This window comes from Apaloderma vittatum, unplaced genomic scaffold, assembly GCF_000703405.1.
Source record: "Apaloderma vittatum isolate BGI_N311 unplaced genomic scaffold, ASM70340v1 scaffold3327, whole genome shotgun sequence".
Taxonomy (NCBI): domain Eukaryota; kingdom Metazoa; phylum Chordata; class Aves; order Trogoniformes; family Trogonidae; genus Apaloderma; species Apaloderma vittatum.
This window is the reverse complement of record NW_009727701.1, coordinates 4,990-23,270: the sequence shown is the minus strand read 5'-3', so window position 1 is coordinate 23,270 and position 18,281 is coordinate 4,990.

Sequence of the window (18,281 nt, the reverse complement as noted above, 5' to 3'; positions counted from 1 at the left end):
TTTGTAAGTGTGCTGCCCCTTTAAAACACTGTGGCTTACATTTCTGCACATTTCTATCTAGGACCGAAAAAAAGAAGCACAGAGAATAGGAAGAGCAAGGAAGAAAAGGGTCAGTTTAGAAATGGGAGCTTTCTGCTGTGCTCCCCTCCCTGCGTCGAGCCCCACTCTCCCTTCCTGCCCTCCCAAATTGAAGGCAAGGTGCAGAATAGGATCGGTGCCTCTCTTATGATCATTGTTTCCAGCCCAGGAGCCTTGTCTCTGATTCCTCCCTGGATGAGGACTGGAGAGCTGTCATAACAGGGACTGGTTTCCATAGCAAACCCATCGCTTTCAGATGGAGAGGCTCAGCCCTGCATTCACTCAAGCTGAAAAGAAAAGTGTTTATTCCCCCCAGAAGCATGAAGGACAGGGAAAAGTCTAATGCCACGTGTGGTTTCAATTTCATGAGTTCCTTCAAAGCACAAAGAGCCTGCTAGTGAGTGCCTGCTGGCAGCTTGTCTCTGTCTAACCCAATACGTGAGTTGTAGCCTCCGCGATTCAGAGCTGAGTCTTGCTCCCTATTTATCGATTTGTTGGCTTCATGCAGCATCCGAGGGTGAGCAGTGGGTCATGCTGGGCATAGAGGGAGCAGATGCTGCCCTTCTCATGGCTGAGAGGCAGAGACAGAAACCAGCACAAGGGCAAAACTAACTGAAGGCACTGTAACATCAACAGCAGGCATGGGAGGATGAGGTAGAGGGGCAGCAAACGGGCGTGAGATGGAGGTGGCAGAGAGTGCTGCGTCCAAAGGCAGGCAGGAGAACAGAGAACAAGGGACACAGGGGATTAAGAGCCAGATTCTGGAGAGCAGCTGGGGAAGAGCTGGCCATTGTCAAAGCCAGAAAAAAGATGAGAACCCATGCATGAAGAAGGGTGAGGCACCTTCATCATCAGAGCTCCTCACAGCTCTGCTCTGCACCACCCTGCCTGACCGCAATCACACTCTGTGCTTCCAGGGAAGCTAAGACTGGACCGTCAATGCTCCACCATCCCACAGAAATCATGAAAATAGCACACGGGCCAGACACACCCTCCAGCATCTCTGCTTCTCCTGCGAAGCTGCTTGCACAGGGACATGCCCATGTTTTGGTCTCTGACTACATGGGATGGGACACTTTCCACATCCAGGTCCCCAGCACTAAACCAGCTCATCAGCGTTGTGGATCTGCTGGTTTGTGGTTCTGCTGCGTGAATCCGAATGGGTGAGTTATTTCACCTTTCTCTAGACCCCCGTGACTGTAAACCACTTTAAAAATAAAACCCGTGCTCCCAGAAGCTAAGATTTGCAAGAAGGGAATAGGGTTACAGAAAGCTGGGAGGGAAAACTTGTTTAGCCAACAAAGCAGAGTGAGATACATTGCCAAGGCCGTAAAGGGTTACAGAAAGCAAGAGAAATCCTTTCTCTCTGGCTCTGTGGCCAGGGCTCCACACAGGCTGTCTGCAGGTCAGTCACTGTGCTGTCATCTCCAAGGCTTTGGGGACTGTGAAGAGCTGGCAGGTGCTTGGGGCATCTTTGCCTGCAGACCCACGCTCCCAGGGGCACAGAGAAATCAATCCGTTTCTGGACCAGTCCTTGGCACGGAGTACTGAAGAGCAGAAGAGGGATCACACCCATCCAAGCCTGACCCAGAGCAGTGAGGGTGCTCGCCCATTGTGTCAGCCTCTTCTCCAGAGCGCTCCGGCAGCACTCGTGCAAGTGCTGCACAGGGAGATGTGTCCCTGCCCTCCAGGATGAGTTATCACGTCTCTGCAGAGCAGACAGTGCGGGCGTTTATTCCTCCTCCAGATGGAAAGATCTGCATTTGCGGTGGACATTAAATTCATAGCGAAGAAAAAAAGAAGAAGAAGAAAAAAAAAAGTGCTGCAGCCATAAACCTCCTTTCCTCAGCCACGGAGCACAGAGTGCTTATTTGCTGGTGGTAGGGACGTCGTCCAGTCCATAAGAGAGAGAATGGGACAAAGGAGTTGTCCTCTGAGAGGTCTCACCTTTCTCAGAGCAACACTGAGGGGGGGACCAGCATTTAGCTCTTCCTACGCCTCACATCCCTGCGTGGAAAAATGCACCAAAGCGTTGGTAAATGTGCTGGCAAGCACCACCTCAACCCCTCTCTGCCGCCTGCCCCCTCCCCTCCCCATCATCCCCCCTTGCTTTTTCCTGGCTGCAAAATGAACATCTTCAGTCACGGATCCGGGCTGAGCATTTTGCAGGTAGAAGGGAACACTCTGTTTCCCAGCTTGGTGCCGGCACCTCGTGGTGCGGCCCCGTGCCCAGCAGCATTTTTTGGGATGATCTCTTCCTCCTCTCCCGCGGGAGGTGAGAACAGCCTGTCCTGCAACCCTGTGCCCAAGCCCTCTGCCACGGCCAGGAACAGATCCCCATGCCCTGGTGCAGAAGGAGACTTCCAAAACCCATTTACAAATCCCCCTTGGTTAAGAAAAGGCAGTAAAGGAGGGAAAATTCTCTTTTATGTATTAATTACACGTCAGCTCATTTGCTCTAGAACTACACTGGGAGCATGTGAAGAATTCCTGTGTTAATTAAGAGAGTAAATGACCCCTAACTCCTAACAGTGATCTCCCAGCTTTGGCAGCCATTTGTTAATAGCAATGGAAAACACCAAATTTCATTATAGAATGTAACAAGTTGCCACACGTTCAGGGGAGTTACCTGACCCATTGAAATCAGCACGAGCTGCTGTATGTAGTGCTTCTAGCACCTCACACATTTGATTTAGGGACCAAGACCTTTTTTCCTTGGGCTGAAATGCCCCTTGCGTGTGCCACCGATGCAGCGCATCAGCGCAATGACCAAGGGCAGCTCTCGCTCCCTTGCAGCCCTTCCTGAGCCAGAGACCCAGCAGCCTGTGCCTTCTTAATTGGCAGAATTAGGAAGCTTATTTGAAGAATACTTGAGTCCTCAGAGTCTAATTTCCTGCTGTATAAATAATACATCAGCAACAGCAGTCTCCAGGAAATAAATAAATAAATAAATAAGGAAAAACTCAGAAGCCCAGATGAATATTCTACCTTCCATCACACTGCGAGAATCCTTTGCAGAGGTTTTTCACAATAGCCCCCAACTGCATTGTACCATTTCTCGCCTCGTCTGATTTAACGAAGGGGAGAGGAGCTGAAAATTACACGCGCGGCGCCACTGCGGGCGCGATCACACCTTCTGATGAGCCCTGCAAGAGCCGAGCCTCTCTCCGGAATAAATGCTCCAGCCTCCCAGTACGGAGCCTTCAAGCTGCGTACCCCAGCGAAGCCCAACCCCAGCATCACCGGGAGCCCCCCCAGCCCGGCTCGGCGGGTGGCAGAAGGGCCCACGACGACGAAACCCCAGCTGAGCCCCCCCCTCTGCTTTTTGCCTCCCATGGCAGCATCAGCAGAGCTCCAGGGGGTCGAACAGCAAGTGCTTATGTTATGAAAAGCCACGTTGCTGCACATACATATTCATGGGTGGGGAGAGGCTGAGAACTGCATCTGTAGTTTCAGCCGGTTGTGACTTTTTTAGGGCTGGATTTCCAACTTGCAGTCTCCCTCAGTAGGTCCAGGGTGAGACATCAGTCTGGAAAGCACGGCTCCAGTCTCGCTGGACCACTCCCCGCTCCAGCATCAACCCGTGCTCGCATGTTCCATCCTCAGATCACTGTTTAATGAAGCTGGACGCAGCAGCCGACACCTGGACTTACTCTGATTCACTCAGCACCACGTATTAATTTCACTTTTGCTACGTACCCGCTCTGCTCTGCAGATGTTGCTGAGAGATGCAGGCAAAGCAGCTGCATCCTTCTGGGCAGTGCTGAGCTCCTGGTGCTGTGGCTGCTGCCAGCAGGAACCTGTCGTGGCCACGGGAGAGGGAAGGAGCCCCAGTATTCGGGGGTTCAGGGGTCTGCCTGCCAGAGAGATGCTGCCTGCAGGGCTCTCTCACATCGAGAAGCAAACAGGCCCTCCGAAAGGCTAAAAGGAATTGAGCAAGGGAGCTCCAGGACTTCATAGGAAGTGTTTCCGCAGCACAAATATTTGTATTCCTCTGATGTGGGATTTACAAGCATACACTCGACTCTGGCGGGGAGAGCCTGCAAATATGAGTGAGGTCTCAATGTACTTATGACTTGCTCCTGCCTACCTCCATCTCTCTGGTTTCCTCTCTTATTTTTTCTGTGCCTGAACCAGGAAAAGACAGTTTAGGGCAAGTGAGTCCAGCCGGTGGGCACTCTCACCATAGGCAAAGCATCCTGGGAGAAGGGGAGCACTGTCGTTCCCTTCACCCCGCTCTCGACAAGCAGCCCCATCGTTTTGGGGGAATTCCTTTGCTCTCACCTGGTGGGCAAAGCAAAAGGGAGGGCTGTGGTAAATGGAGTTGTTCCTTTCCCCGCGCTCTGCCTCAGAGGACAGCGGCATCGCCTGCACCTTGGAGAGACGAAATCTGGAGCAACACGCAGCAGACAAAGGGGCCCCGTTTGAAACGGCGCTGCCAATAAATAATTCATGGGAGAGAAGTGGCGAGTCTCAGGGGAGCCAGCACAGGGATCTGTGAATCTGGATGAGTTTGCAGTGCTTTAATTATGCAAATTGACAAATGTCTCTACACTGAGAAATTCTGCTAGTCCTGCAAAAGAGCAAGAGCTGGAAAATAGCAAGAATTTCCCAAGGCCGTGTGCCTAGCCAGCTGCCAGCCACAGCTGGCCGGGTGAACCTCGCTGAGGCCCCTCTGGAGATAGATCTGCTCCTCCAAAGGGCAGCCAGCAGCATTCCCCACGCAGGAGACAGATGCGGTGCCTTGACAGCTTCACTCCATCTCATCCCCGGCCCCTATCTGGCACCAGCACCCTTTGCTTCCAGGATGAGCCAGCCCAGGGAGTGGGAACAAATAATCGGCTCAGGATCACAGAACATGAGTTAACACCAGATAACTTCAGCAAGCACAACTGGGATCCCCTGGAGACCTCTCCCACTGATCAGCTCAGCTGTGATAAAGGCAATGGTTTGTGTGGGGAGGTGTGTTTTCTGCCACCCAAAACACATGGGTGTGAATGTGGGACACTTTATTCTCCACGCCTCAGAAATTATGGCTTGGTCCTCCGTGGCTCTCGTGGCTGCAGCCCAGGCTCTGGGCTTCCCTGTGCTGGCCCTGAGCCAAACCCCTGAAGGATGGAGGATCTGCTGAGGGATGCTCACTTGTGCCCGGATGGATACAGGGGCTGACTACCGTGGCTTGACAAAGCAAAGCCTTCGCCTTCATAAGAGACTTTTGGAAAGTTGAGCCTTCCTTCACCTGTCAGCAGCAGAAATAGTGTGGAAGGAAGCTGAATCTGGGGCGCCAGGGGCTGGCAATCACCCCAGCAGCAGCTAACCCATGTGGGGTGCACAGAAGTCAGCATCACAGAATCACGGAATCACTGAATCACTGAATCACTGAATCACAGAATCACAGAATCACAGAATTGTTGAGGCTGGAAAAGCCCTCTGAGATCATCAAGTCCTGCCCATGACCCAACATCCCCACATGGGCCAGACCAGGGCACCAAGTGCCACATCCAGCCTCTTCTTAAACCCCCCCAGGGACGGTGACTGCCCCCTGCCCTGGGCAGAGCCGGCATCCCCTGAGACCCCAGAGGTTTCCACGCCCTTCCTGTGCCCAACACGCTATTTGTCACCAAGCTAGATTAATTTGGTACCTGATCGAGACTCATTAGGATCAAAAGGAGGGCAGGACACAGCTGGCTGAGAGCAGGAGGGTGGTCACAGTGAATCCTGTCGTGGAGAAGAGCATCCTAGACTTTTAGCCATGAGCAAGAGGAGGGACCCAAGGCCACTAGCAATTTTGTCCCCACCTCTCCCGTGGCTCTGCATGGACAGGTCTGGGTGGGACACAGCGTCCTCCTCCTGGGGTGCAGCCTGGCCAGTTACAGGCCCCAAGGTCTCTCTGCCAACCTATAGCTATAATTTCCCCACTACATTAACAGTTGTTGGTTTCATTTCTGAAAACTGACTTTTCCTCAGTTTTGGTGAAAAATATTTGATTTTTCTCTAAAAATACGCAGCCCTCTGTTCACCAAACCCAGATGCTTTTGCTGAAAAATTATCACGGCTTCTGAATTATTTTTATGCTTGTCTCTTTGGAAGAGGATGGGGGAAGAAAGGAAAGGAACTGTATCGTTGAAAAAAAAAAAGGAAACATGTCAACGCAAACAATATTTTATGCAGAAATGCCTGGTTTGATTGAAAATCCATTTTCTCACAAAATAAATTTTTCATGAAAACTGTGTCAGAGCCACATTCAAACAGGGACAACCTGGAGAGGAGACAAGCCACCTCATTCCACAGATGCTGATTTATGTCAGACTACCTGGAAGCAGGAGCTGGTGGCAGCTGTCTTGACCTGTCAGGGGCAGAAAAAAGAGGTTGAACTTCCCAGTCCCAACATTCCAGGCAGGGAGCAATGAGGCTCTGGTTTTTGCTTCCCAGCACTGCTGCCTCCCTAAGCAAACCACCCTGTCCCCTCACATTTTTGGCAGGATGAGGGCAATGGCTGAGGTGAAATGCAGGGTCTGTTCTGGGGTGATCTGCTCTGCTACAGCCCAAGCCGACACAGCTCAAAGCAGGAGTAGTGGGGCACAGCCCACCACCACACGTTCCCTGTGTGCCTGCTGTTTCCGAGGTTCTCTGGAAGAGAAGGGAAAGGTGGTACCTCGGAAGTATCATACTCTGCTCTAGGGCCGCAGAGCAACTCGTGTGAGGTTTGTCCCTTTCCCAACGTGCCCATCACTCTGCAGATGGAAAGAAACGCTCATGACTGCCAACCCTCAGGGCTGCATCAGCAGCATGTGACACATCCCCGTCTGCAAATGCCTGCAGAGATGTTCAATCCCAGCCGGACGAGCCACCAGCCCTTCAGGGAACACGGGATACTCTGGTACCAGCTCTATGCTGGAGGCAGGACACTGGACGGGGTACTAAGATCTTCTCCATTTCTCAGGCAGCCTCCCCTCAGGGGGTTGCTAATGGAGCTGCTGGTGCATTAAAGACTCATCACTCGCTGCAGGCTTGATGCTGACACCGGGCATCAGGTCCTAAGTGGGTGTCTCAGAGGGGTCTGCCACCTCCCAGCACCTCTGGCACCGTCACTGGAGCTGCTGGTCACACAGAGAATGAGGAACGAAGACCAAGAGCTGCGTAGGAGAAATGCGTTCTGGCCACGATTCCCTTCCAGGAGAACAGCTCCCATGCAGAGTGGGTTATCCCCTGCACCTCCAAGCACAGCTTTGGATACTGCCCTGTGCCAGCAGCCCCAGGGTAGCTTGCAGCATGCAGGAGCCTTGGATGGATTTGGGTAATTGCTGGGCAGATTTTGGGGTATGTCTTCAGATCTCTGGGATCCCATTCATCTGCCGCAGTCAGCTCTGGGAACACACCAACTCCAGCCACCCTTCCAGCTACCCTTGCCGTTGCAGTTGTGCTCCAAGATCAAACATCCCCTGTGCCAGCAGGACACGTGTCCCCATGTGCAGAGAGCAGCAGAGAGCACAAAGGGGCAAAAGCTTCTCACCAGGGCTCGTCCAGCCCCAGACCCACCATAAGAGCAGAGGAGCACAGTATGGTCCTGCTGCAGAGCCATCACGTGCCAGAACCCTCAGCTCCCTCACCCTGAAACCAGGAGATGCTCCCAGCTGGCTTAAGTCACGCTTTGATGTGTTGCAGCACCAGGTCCATGCCAGCAGCCACATTTCTTTGGGACCACCAAAGTTTTTGCAGGGTTGCAGAGCAAGCTCTGACTCTTCTGCAGGACAGCCGGTGAGCCCGTTCCCCTCCTGCTCCTCCTCTGCCAGGTCCTTGGATGAGCCCAGCCTGATTTTGCAGTCCTATTTCTAGGCAGCTTGGCCAGGTGGAGAGAGAAAGTCGCACCTGACCTTCAGCGAGGATGAGAGGTCGGTGCAAACTCGCTTCCCTTGGCACGGCCCGAAGAGACGAGGGCCCCGTTATTTTCTACCTCAGCACTGCAGACAGACAGCAGCATCTTAAAACAGGATTCTCTCATCAATCATTTATTGGATTTATGCAGCTTCACTTAGGAACCTGATTTATATTTCCTCTCAATTTACTGCATTTGAATTGTTTGCAAATAGGCACGTGAATCATCGGTTGGAGCAGAAAAAAAAGCTATTTTCAAGCTTCATTTAGGCCGTTCGAAGCATTAATTTTTAGTTGCAAAGGCCATTTTTTGCTAAATTGGTTTTTAGATCTTGTCTTCCTTGTGCTGGGTTATAAATTTAGTGCTGCTGGAGCAAAAATGATCAGAATTGGATTTTTCAGCCTTCAGAGGCAGGTGCGAGGGCCCCATTCTGTGCCGGGTTGTGCTGCGGCACCACAGAAGATAATTTGGCTCTTGCTGCTGAGACAGAAATACCTGCCTTCCTCCCCACCCCAGCACAATTTAGCACAAGCTTCTGAGGACAAACCAAAGCCCTGTGCACACTCTCTTGTCTTTCTTCGGCATCAGGATTGGATTTTACCTTCAAGCATATTCTGAATCCTTAAGCTACCCTCCAAGGCCATCTTTGGTCTTGGAAAATCACCTTTGAATCTAGCAAGGGAAAAAGCCTTCAGCTCAGCTGTTTTAAAGGTGACCTTGTTTCAGGGCCACAGCATCCCAGCAGCATGTGTGGGTGGCTGGTGGATGATGTTTTATTTAAACACAAAGGCATGAGATTCCAGCTCATTTCAAACAAATCCTTCGGTGGGAAAATATGCACATATTTTTGACACAAATCTGTCCGAGGCTCCATTAATTCTCCGCCAAAGTGCTTTACCTGCTGGAGCAGATGATAATTCAGCAATGTAAACAGAGCCTTTTAATTTCATTTTGGGATCACGGAGGGAAACAAACTGATTAACAAAAGCAGGGTAAACAACAGTTCTGCCTCCTCCTGTTAGTATTAATAGTCGCCTCGTATTGACGCCGTTCTCCCAGGAGCCTGTGTCAACACCATGAGCTGGGTGCCGCGATGCCAGCGCGTCGTGCTGAGCCGCTCACCTCCAAGGACAAGGTTCAGTGGCTTTCACAAGGCACATGTGCCTTCCTCACAGCAGATACACCATCTCAGACGGGATGCATCCCCATGGCTTCTGCTGCCTTCCAGGGAGCTCCCTCTCCCCGCGGGTCCACATCCTTGCGCACCCAGTGCTATCGCTGCAAGGGAGGGACTTCGAGCTGGGACACTTGGCAGGTGAGCCCTCAGGCATCCCAAGAGGGTTTTGCTCAAGGGCGAGGGGAAGGGATCAGCTTGTGACACCACCGAGCTCCTCAAAAGCAGCCCCAGGGTGGCAACCCCAGCCCACGCGCTGATGCGGGCGCTTTGTAAGGCTCCGGCACTGCGGGAAGCCAGCAGTGTTTGGGAGGTGACATAGCACATATAAATGTGTCAGTAATCTGCTGTAAATTATTTAAGTGCAAGCATGGGGGAGTGAAAAAATGTTACCCCAGCTTGAGCAAGGGCAGAGGGAGGTGTTTGGAGCTCTTGCTAGGGACAACTCCACCCACACTGCAAACCCCGGAGGGACTGGGTACCCGTCATCCTCTGACACATGGGGGAGAGCTGGCTCTCTCCCAGGGTTGGGAGGGCTCACGGTGGGGCTGGGGACAGAGGAGGATCCCAGCTGGTCCTTCTCCATCCACCTGGTACAATAAATGCAGGTTTGAGCAACAAAAAACAGCCAAGAAGCGGCTCCTGCCCGGACAACAACCCCACCACATCCAGCTAGCTGGCATTCGGTCCATGTGAGATGCACACAGGGGTGGCAGATGGCTTGTGGCAAACTTGCCACTGTCACCTGGAGAAGGGAGGCTGCAGGACAAGCTACAGAGATCACAGTCAAGCCATGGGCTGAATTAAATCTTGATGATCTGGTTTGTGTTCCAGAGAAGAGAAACTTAGAAGGCAGCAAAGATTTGGTGCTACGAACACAGCTTGTCCTTGCTTTGTTTTGTGCCAATCATGACAGCTGCTGTTTTACTCCTCACGTTGGAGAACGGTGAGGCAAGGCACTGGCACATGCAGGTCACTGCAGGGACAGGGCAGGTGAACTCACTGAGATTACTTATGCTTACACACATACCATAAAGTTCATGACACTTTGGATCCAAATAATAGACTTCACTGGCTGTTGTAGACCAGTTACTTAATCCCTGGGGCACTCTGAGATGTTGGAAATGTCAAGGTATTTGCTGACCTGTGTCAGGACCCTTGGAGAGATCAGCATGACATCTTCATGCTCAAACTGTGGCAAGTCAAGGCAGTTCCTGCTGGAGGGACTAAGGAAACAGGTGGAGGAAAATTCAGGGCGAGGGGTGAAATACAGAGCTGTTGGGCATCATCAGAGCTTTGCAACAAAGGGGCTATGAAACTACCAACAAAAGGTTCCAGGAAGGTAAATTAGAAATTCTGTAATAACAACCACCTGTGTACTAGTTTGTTGCAACTTAATTTGAATTCAAAGCTTGTCACAAATACTGAACGGCCAATGATTTCTGAAATACTCCTATTGCAAGTTCTTTGTGAAGGAGTGAGAAGGTTCCTGTAGCAAAGTGTGCTGGTAAGGAGAGGGAAATCTAAGCTCAACCTGTGGGAGGACACTGTACTACGTAATCTGCAAACTGCTGTAATACGTTCTTACGGCTGCAGTTCAATTACCTCTTGCAAGAAGAGGCAAACAGGTAGACAATCAGCACTTGAGGGTCCCTTTCCATTCATCAAAGAGATTTCTTGTCAAATCAGCTTGAGAGCGTTTTGTTAGTGGGCCCCCTGGATGCTCAAAGGCTAGCAGCAAGACCCCAATATAGACAGCTCCACCAGCAGTACAATAAAAAAGATCTTGAGATGGTGTCTGCGCTGTGGCTGGAAACGGCTCCAGTGTCCCCAGGACATTTTTGGATCCTGCCTTTGAGCCCTCTGGTTGTCTCTGCCAAGGGCACATGCAAGCAGACTGCCAGCCCAAAACAGACACCTGGTACCCCCCTGCTCATTTTGTCCAGGAGGACATGCCAGGAGGGGTGGTTGGGAGGAGCCGAGGCCAGAGGAGTCATCCAGACCAAGAGCTGGGAGTGCTGGTTGGCTTCACAAACGTGTTGCCCTCCATCAACCTTTCGCAGCAGCTACATAAAGGCTGTCATTAGGAGGATGTCTCTGACTTCGGTGAAATCAGCCAAGTTTGCTTTTATTCTTTTAAGCCCATCACAAGGCAGGTGTGATCTCCAAGCCAAGCTGGCATAAGCAGGACAGCGGTCCCACCTTGCTACAGGTGCCTGGTGGTCCAGCCAGGGTGACTCCCACCTCAGCACACACAACGAGAGCCTAGGAAGCTGGGGCAGACACTTGTCACCATCCTCCAGCTCAGAATCGGTAACATCAGATGTCCTGACTACAGAGAAAAGTCCTTGGGAGGAGGTGACCAGGTGCCACCAGCTCAGAGCTAGCTGGTGGAAGGCGAGTTCCTGCTCCCAGCAAAGCTTCCACCTGACAGATCAGAGCACAATGGACTAGGAAAGCCAAGGTGAGTATTATTTGGGCGCTTTTGTTTAAAAATAATTCATACTCTTTCAGAACAGCTGCAATGTTTTACGCTACTTATGCTCGCTGTGTGATTTATACGCGTTTTACCAAGCAGCTGCATGGTCTGTCTGTCTTTGGAAGCCAAGCACTTAGCACCAATGTACTGTGGATTTCCATGCACGCGCACACACACACAGAATAAACCAACCAGGAAACAAAACAAAACAAAACAAAACCTAAAACATCCATGGGATGCTTTACTGTAATTTTAGAAAACCGTTTAAAAAAAAAAAAAAGAGACAGATGAGAGATAGAAAGAAATCTCAAGCTTCTAGAAGTTAAATCTCTGTTTCTGCAATGCTTAAGCAGCTCTGAGGCTGGGTCTTATCTGTTCCTGTGAACCCTTTTTTAAATTCCTTTTTTTTTTTATACAAGAACTGGCACGTTGAACCAGAACAAAGATCATCAGGGTTTTTTTCTCATCTCTGGGACCTGAGAGGAGGTGACACAGGGCAGGAATACGATGGCCCTCCCCCTGACACACTGTCCAAGGCAACAGACAGCAGTTTGGAACCTTCCAAAATTGGGATTGCACACAATTATGGCCACCAAGGGATCCTGGGCAGCCAGCTTGCTTTTCCTCTCCTTCAATTCACTCCCTCTTTTGACTCCCAGAGCATCCTGGGGCAAAGATTTCCAGCCCCACCATTTCACTGAGGACTACCAGTGCTAAAAATAGCGACTGATTAGTCTCTGCTCATCTGCCCTCCCCTACTTATTGCTTTGGAGGCCTTTGTGTAAGGTGCAAAAACCTCTACACGTGTCCTCCCCCAGCTCAGACCCGTTTGGTACCTCTGATCATCCTGACTGCCCCTTCTCGCAAGCTTTTCCTTTACCACAGCATCTTTTTCTGAGGCAGGGCAATAAGGAAGATATGGATTATTCAAAACATGGACATGCCACGAGCTTATTATATACGTATTAAAAAATCTTCTCTCTTAGTGGCGTAAAATCTTTGCGCGTTCAAAACAAATTGATTCCTTGTTAACATTAAAAAGTCATCTCAGTTCTCAACGCGCCGAGTTGCTGTAAAATTCTTGTACACACGAGTTGACTTTTCCAAATGAAGCAGTATAAAATTAGCCTTGTACTCCCAGCCGCAGGGAATTAGGAAGGCTTTTCAGAAGCTTTTAACCACCTGGGGAGCCAAAGTCCCAATAAATTCAACCTGCAAACTGATGATGGGATATGGTCAAACCAAAGCTCTCTCGCTGGGAGACTCCTCAGTGCATCAGAAAGTGTCCATATCATACCCACAGCAACGTTTTTCCTTGGGGTTTGGCACTGCTTTTCAGTATGGATGAGCGTTTTAAGGACTAACGTTAAGAAATCAACTTCTTCAGAAGAAAAAGTCTCTAAAGAGAAGCTGGGAAGATGCTAATTAAGGAAACAAGCACAAAACAACCACTTTAGCAGCACAAGCCAGTAAGACGAAAAGAAAATGCAGACCTGTGACATGAAAAGAAATAAAGCTAATTTAAATTTTAAAACCATCTTTTTATTTTATTTTGGTGGGGTTTTTTTTTCTCCCACTGCTTTGTGCTTACCCTGATCTCTCTGCATATTACAGCCCCTGGCCACAGCTCAGCCATCGCCATTTCCCACGCTCATCGGCAGCCCTCTGCAAAGCTGGGTTTGAAGCAGGTCTGGGCTCGTTCTGACCACTGCAATCCTATGCAGGACAAGGGATGGAGCCCACAGGCCTGGCCACTGACCTTCAGCAGCTGCGTGTGCCACGGGGCGAGCAGGGGGCTCGGGCCAGGCAGTTTTGGGAGCCAAAGGGAGAATAAACCTGCCCCTAAGGCAGCATCTCTGCCCGGTCCACAGGCACTTGCTGGAAAGTCCGAGGAGATAACTGTGTTCTCTGCCCTCCTGCATTGCAGTAAGATTACCCGGATTTAAATCCTCCTTCAAGCTCCCAGCTGCTCAAGATGGAAATGCAAAATCTGTCGGTTGGGCCGGCCACTGACACCGGACTCACCATGCCCCTTGGCACAGCAGCTACCTCCTCTTCCTCCTAGACAACAGACACCAACCCTTACTGAACCTCTGCCTGAAGGGCCCTCATCGCTCTGGTGTCTCCTCCTGCGGAAGCCTCAGTAGCCGTGAGCTGTTCCAACAGGCAATCCAAGGTATCTGAGCTGGGGTCAGAGCGTGGGACCCACAGCTTTGTGCTACACCTTCTCCAGCCAGACGACCCTGCAGACCAGCCCCCTCACCTCCAAGGTCCTGCCTCCTGCACGGCGCTGTGACCTTCTCCTACAGTCTGGAGTCCCTCAGATCTGCTCTTGTAGCAGATCTAGGGTGCCTCCTGCCTCCTCCAGCTCTCACCGTTCTGCATTTCTGGTGCCACTTGGCTCAGGTGATTTCAGCCAGAGGAACTTGCAGACCCAAAACTTAGGACAGGGGCACACGCCGGCGAGCCCCATCACGCTGCATCTTCCCAGGGCAGCCTTCTCCTACAGTCTGGAGTCCCTCAGATCTGCTCTTGTAGCAGATCTAGGGTGCCTCCTGCCTCCTCCAGCTCTCACCGTTCTGCATTTCTGGTGCCACTTGGCTCAGGTGATTTCAGCCAGAGGAACTTGCAGACCCAAAACTTAGGACAGGGGCACACGCCGGCGAGCCCCATCACGCTGCATCTTCCCAGGGCAGGAGAAGCACAGGTACAACACACCAAGCACGTGCCAAGGCTGAGGTCTGACAGCCCTCTCAGGGGGTCTGTCATGGGTTTGAGTCTGGCGGGGTTTTTGGAAAAGTGGGGGGAGAGCTGTGTGGGAAACTTCAAGAGCCTCCCCCACTCCCAGGTAGGACTCAGACCTGCCTCTGGCCAGGGCCAGGCCCTTCAGCCCCTCTGCCAGCAAGGTATTTCAGGGGCGACCCCATTGTTCCATCTCTCCTTTGGTTTCATCTTGTGTTGAGCTGTCCTGTCTTTAACGTTGGGGAGTTAGAATCAAAGAATCATAGAAACCTAGAATGGCCTAGGCTGGAAGGGACCTTAGAGATCATCCAGTCCAACCTCCCTGTCATGGGCAGGTAGATTAAATGGTAGATTATTACCCTTCCTGCCCTTATTCTCAACCCTTGAGCCTTTCTGGTTGAGCTTTCTCCGCCCACATTCCTCTGGAGATGGGCCTGGGGGGAGGAATGAGCGAGTGATTTCGGGGATCTCATTGTCGTCAGCCCGGACAGTCGGCTTTGACCCACGGCAGTCACGGAAGGGGTGGCCCAGGTCTCCACAAGCCCCATCACGAGCACCAGCTGCAGATGCCAGGGCAGGTCCCTCAGGAGGCAGCTGCAGCTCTGCCGAGGAGAAGAGGCTGCCTGGGGGTGTACGGATTTCCAGCCATTTTCCAGCCACTCCACAACAGGAGCCTCCCACTCAGGAGCTGCAGCAAGATGGGAAAGGTCAAGTGCTAAGAGCCCTTGATGCAATCCTTTGCAAAACCATTCTGCAACCTGAAAAACACTCAGGCTGCTATTTAAAGAGGGGACTTTCCCAGGAGACAAGCTTGGCACAGAGAATGGGAGCGGAAGGAGTTATTAGCCTTCTTATACGTTGTCTAGGAGAACTCTGCTGCTGGCATAGCCCTGGCCTGGCTTCACCTGAACCCCAGGGTTTTGCAGAACCTGTGGAGGGGTTAAGTCCTGCAGAAAGCATGGCCCGGTATGGAAAAGGGGAACAAGCAGTGGAACAAGTGTGCAGACTGAAGTGTAGACCCCTGTCTGTCAGCTGGAGCAGGAACAAGCTCCTGGCTAAGGGAGATACGGACCTGAGCCTCCTCCAGATGTGCTCAGGCTCACTCCTCCTTTCTGCGCCAGCCGTGACACTGTCGGTGCCTCTACCCACCCCCGCTCTCCCTGATGATGGGGACAAATGGGAGAGCTCAGCATGAGACCATTCATGCAGTGACATGGACAACAGGGCAAGGGAAGCTTGGAGTCACCATATGCCTTAGGGAAGGACAGACACCAAGCTCAGCACAGGGCTCCTGTGAGTGGACTGTCCCTCCCAGGATGGAGCTTTTGTAGGACATGAGCCCATTCTGTCTAAAAACACTGCTGCCCATCAAGTTTCGTCTCCGTTCAGACACCTGCAAAGTCATCACCTCTGCGGACGGGGAACCACAGCCCACCCTGTCTGCCAGGGACAAACGAGAGCAGCAGCAGCAGAGGAAGGTCAGGCAGGACCCCAAGACAGGTCACAGGCTATCCTGGAAGCCCGAAGGAAAGCCACTCACCCACTGAAATCTGCCATGGGCAGTGTCTGCAATCTCAGGAAAGGGTCCTGAACCAAAGGAGAGGTGCTGACCTCTATTAACAAGGCTCCTGGTCCACGCCTAGCCCTGCTCCTATCCTCCCTCCCTGCCTGTCAGGCTATGGAGATGCTGATTTTTCACTTTGCCTGTGATTCTGCAGTGAAAGGCAGTTATTTCTGCAAAACACATGGAGCTCAGTGTGAACAAAGGAGCAGGAAGCCAGCAGAACTGAAGGGATTTCCACCAGGCAGATTTACAGGGCAGGGGAAAAAAGAGGGAGAAACTTCTGTGCACGTGGACACCTGCCCTCACTACACACCATGTGTGCCTGTGGTGCACACACACCTGCAGTCCCTGCTAAATCCCTGTAATTTAAGCACCATCTATTTTTCCCTCAAGCTGAAAATTGATAATTAAAACTGCCACTGCCCTGAAGGCAGGCCCACTTAAGGACTCTCATTGTTTTAGCTCAGTGTCCCAGGATAACCATGTCCAGCAGGCTCCTGGGAATTTCTCCTGGACCTACCACAGCTCCCAGTAAGGAGGTTAAACAGGGAGACCTGCTAACCCACCAGTCTGATCTTGGCTGCAATCCACATGGCAGAGAAAAGGGCAGCCATGCTTTGAGAGCAAAACTGAGGCGTGATGTCTAGGTTGGGGACAGTGGCTGAGTGTGCACCAGGGCAATCCCTGGTCCCTGCAAGTTGGAGACTTGCCACAGCTGCCTTTGCTCTGCCAGCTGGAGAAATGAGCTGGGATGCTGGGCACATGCAGCCCAGCAGGACTATCAGGGATGCATAGTGCAAGCACGCAGGATCCCTGCACAAGCAGATCCCTGGTTTGGCCACGGTCTCCAGCTCTCGTGTGATAGAGGGTGTGTGTTCTTTGTTCAGCTGGACTTCTGACTTCTCCAGAAGAACATTTCCCTCTCTTCAGCCAGGATGCCTCCAGATGAAGGTCCCTCCAGCTTCCCAGAACAGGCTGGCTACCAAATTGTCTCTGGGAGAAATGTCAAGTTTAGCTTAGAGGGGTTGGGAGTCAGTCCTTGGTGCAGGGATCTGGGACCCAGCCTGAGCCCTGCCTCTGCCGAGCTGCATTAGGCATCCTCTAAGGAACCTCGAGCCAAGACTGTGCGCTCCTGCAGCCTTGGGGCAGCTGTGCAGCTGTGCTGGAAGGGAAAACGTTTGTAAGGGTAAAGCCAGTCCCCCTCTAGTTTGACCATTTTAACCATATCCACTGAATGCCTGGGCCCAGGCTTTAGCTGCAGCTTGAACTCTCTGGGGGCTGCAGGCTTTGCTTCCTTCCAGGCTGGGAGAAAAAGTCCAAATCCTCCTCCATCCCCTGCAACAAGCACTGTCATGAGCAGTGGATAAATGCAGAGGAAGGAGAGACGCTGTTGCTGTCCAAGCAACTTGCTGACACAAGGCCAACCAGCTTCACACAAGAGAGGAACAAAGGAAAACAAAACTTCATCACCCGTGACCAAATGCACCAGATCCAACTTTTCCTGCTCCCCAGGTCTGTGAATCTGCCAGGGCATGTCCAAAACCAACAACTGCTCATCAAAAGCACAGCATCCAGTCAGTGTCATAGCTCAAGTCACAGTGCTGGGATTAAATGCCAGCAATAAATGGGATCACACATCGTGCCCTTCTGAATGTCCAGAAGGGAACTGACCCATGCTGCAACAAAAGGAAGGCAGGATTATATTATTGCTCCAGTGCAAAACCATCCCATGTGAGTTTAAAGAAAGGCACAAGCCTGAAGAGGGGGACCATTTGCAAAGAAGAGACTAAAATGATACCAACAGCCAGGAAAAATGGTGTGAGGCTGAAGACACGTGATGTGCCTCTCCTCTAAACAGAAGCTAAAAGAGGTGACCTGGTAACAGCACCTGAGCACTTTGAGGGAGGAAAACTACAGGATGCTCAGAGGCTCTTTAATCTACCAGGGGATGGCAAAGCTGAAGGTTACAGCCAGAGAATTCAAATCAGAAATGAGATGAGTCACAGTGATTAACCACAACCACGAACGGTGGAGGGAAACAGCAGATCCTCCATCCTTCAAAGCCAGACTGCCCAAAACACAAGCTGCGTTCCCACACCCGTTCTCCCAAGCGTGACAGGGCCAAACAGCCGTACCCGCCTGAAGTACAGCTTTCACATCCCTGCTCCCAAGCCTTTCTGACAGGAAAGACAAGATCTCGCCCTCGTAGAGAGAATTTCCTACTGCACCCAGCCTTGGCACAGGGGCAGGCAAGGCTCTGATCCTGCCTTTGCAAGTATTTACTGTTGTCCCACAGCACACCTGGGGCACTGCACTGCTGGCCCCATGCACCTCCTCTCTTTCAACAAAGCCCTGCAGGGAAAAGCCT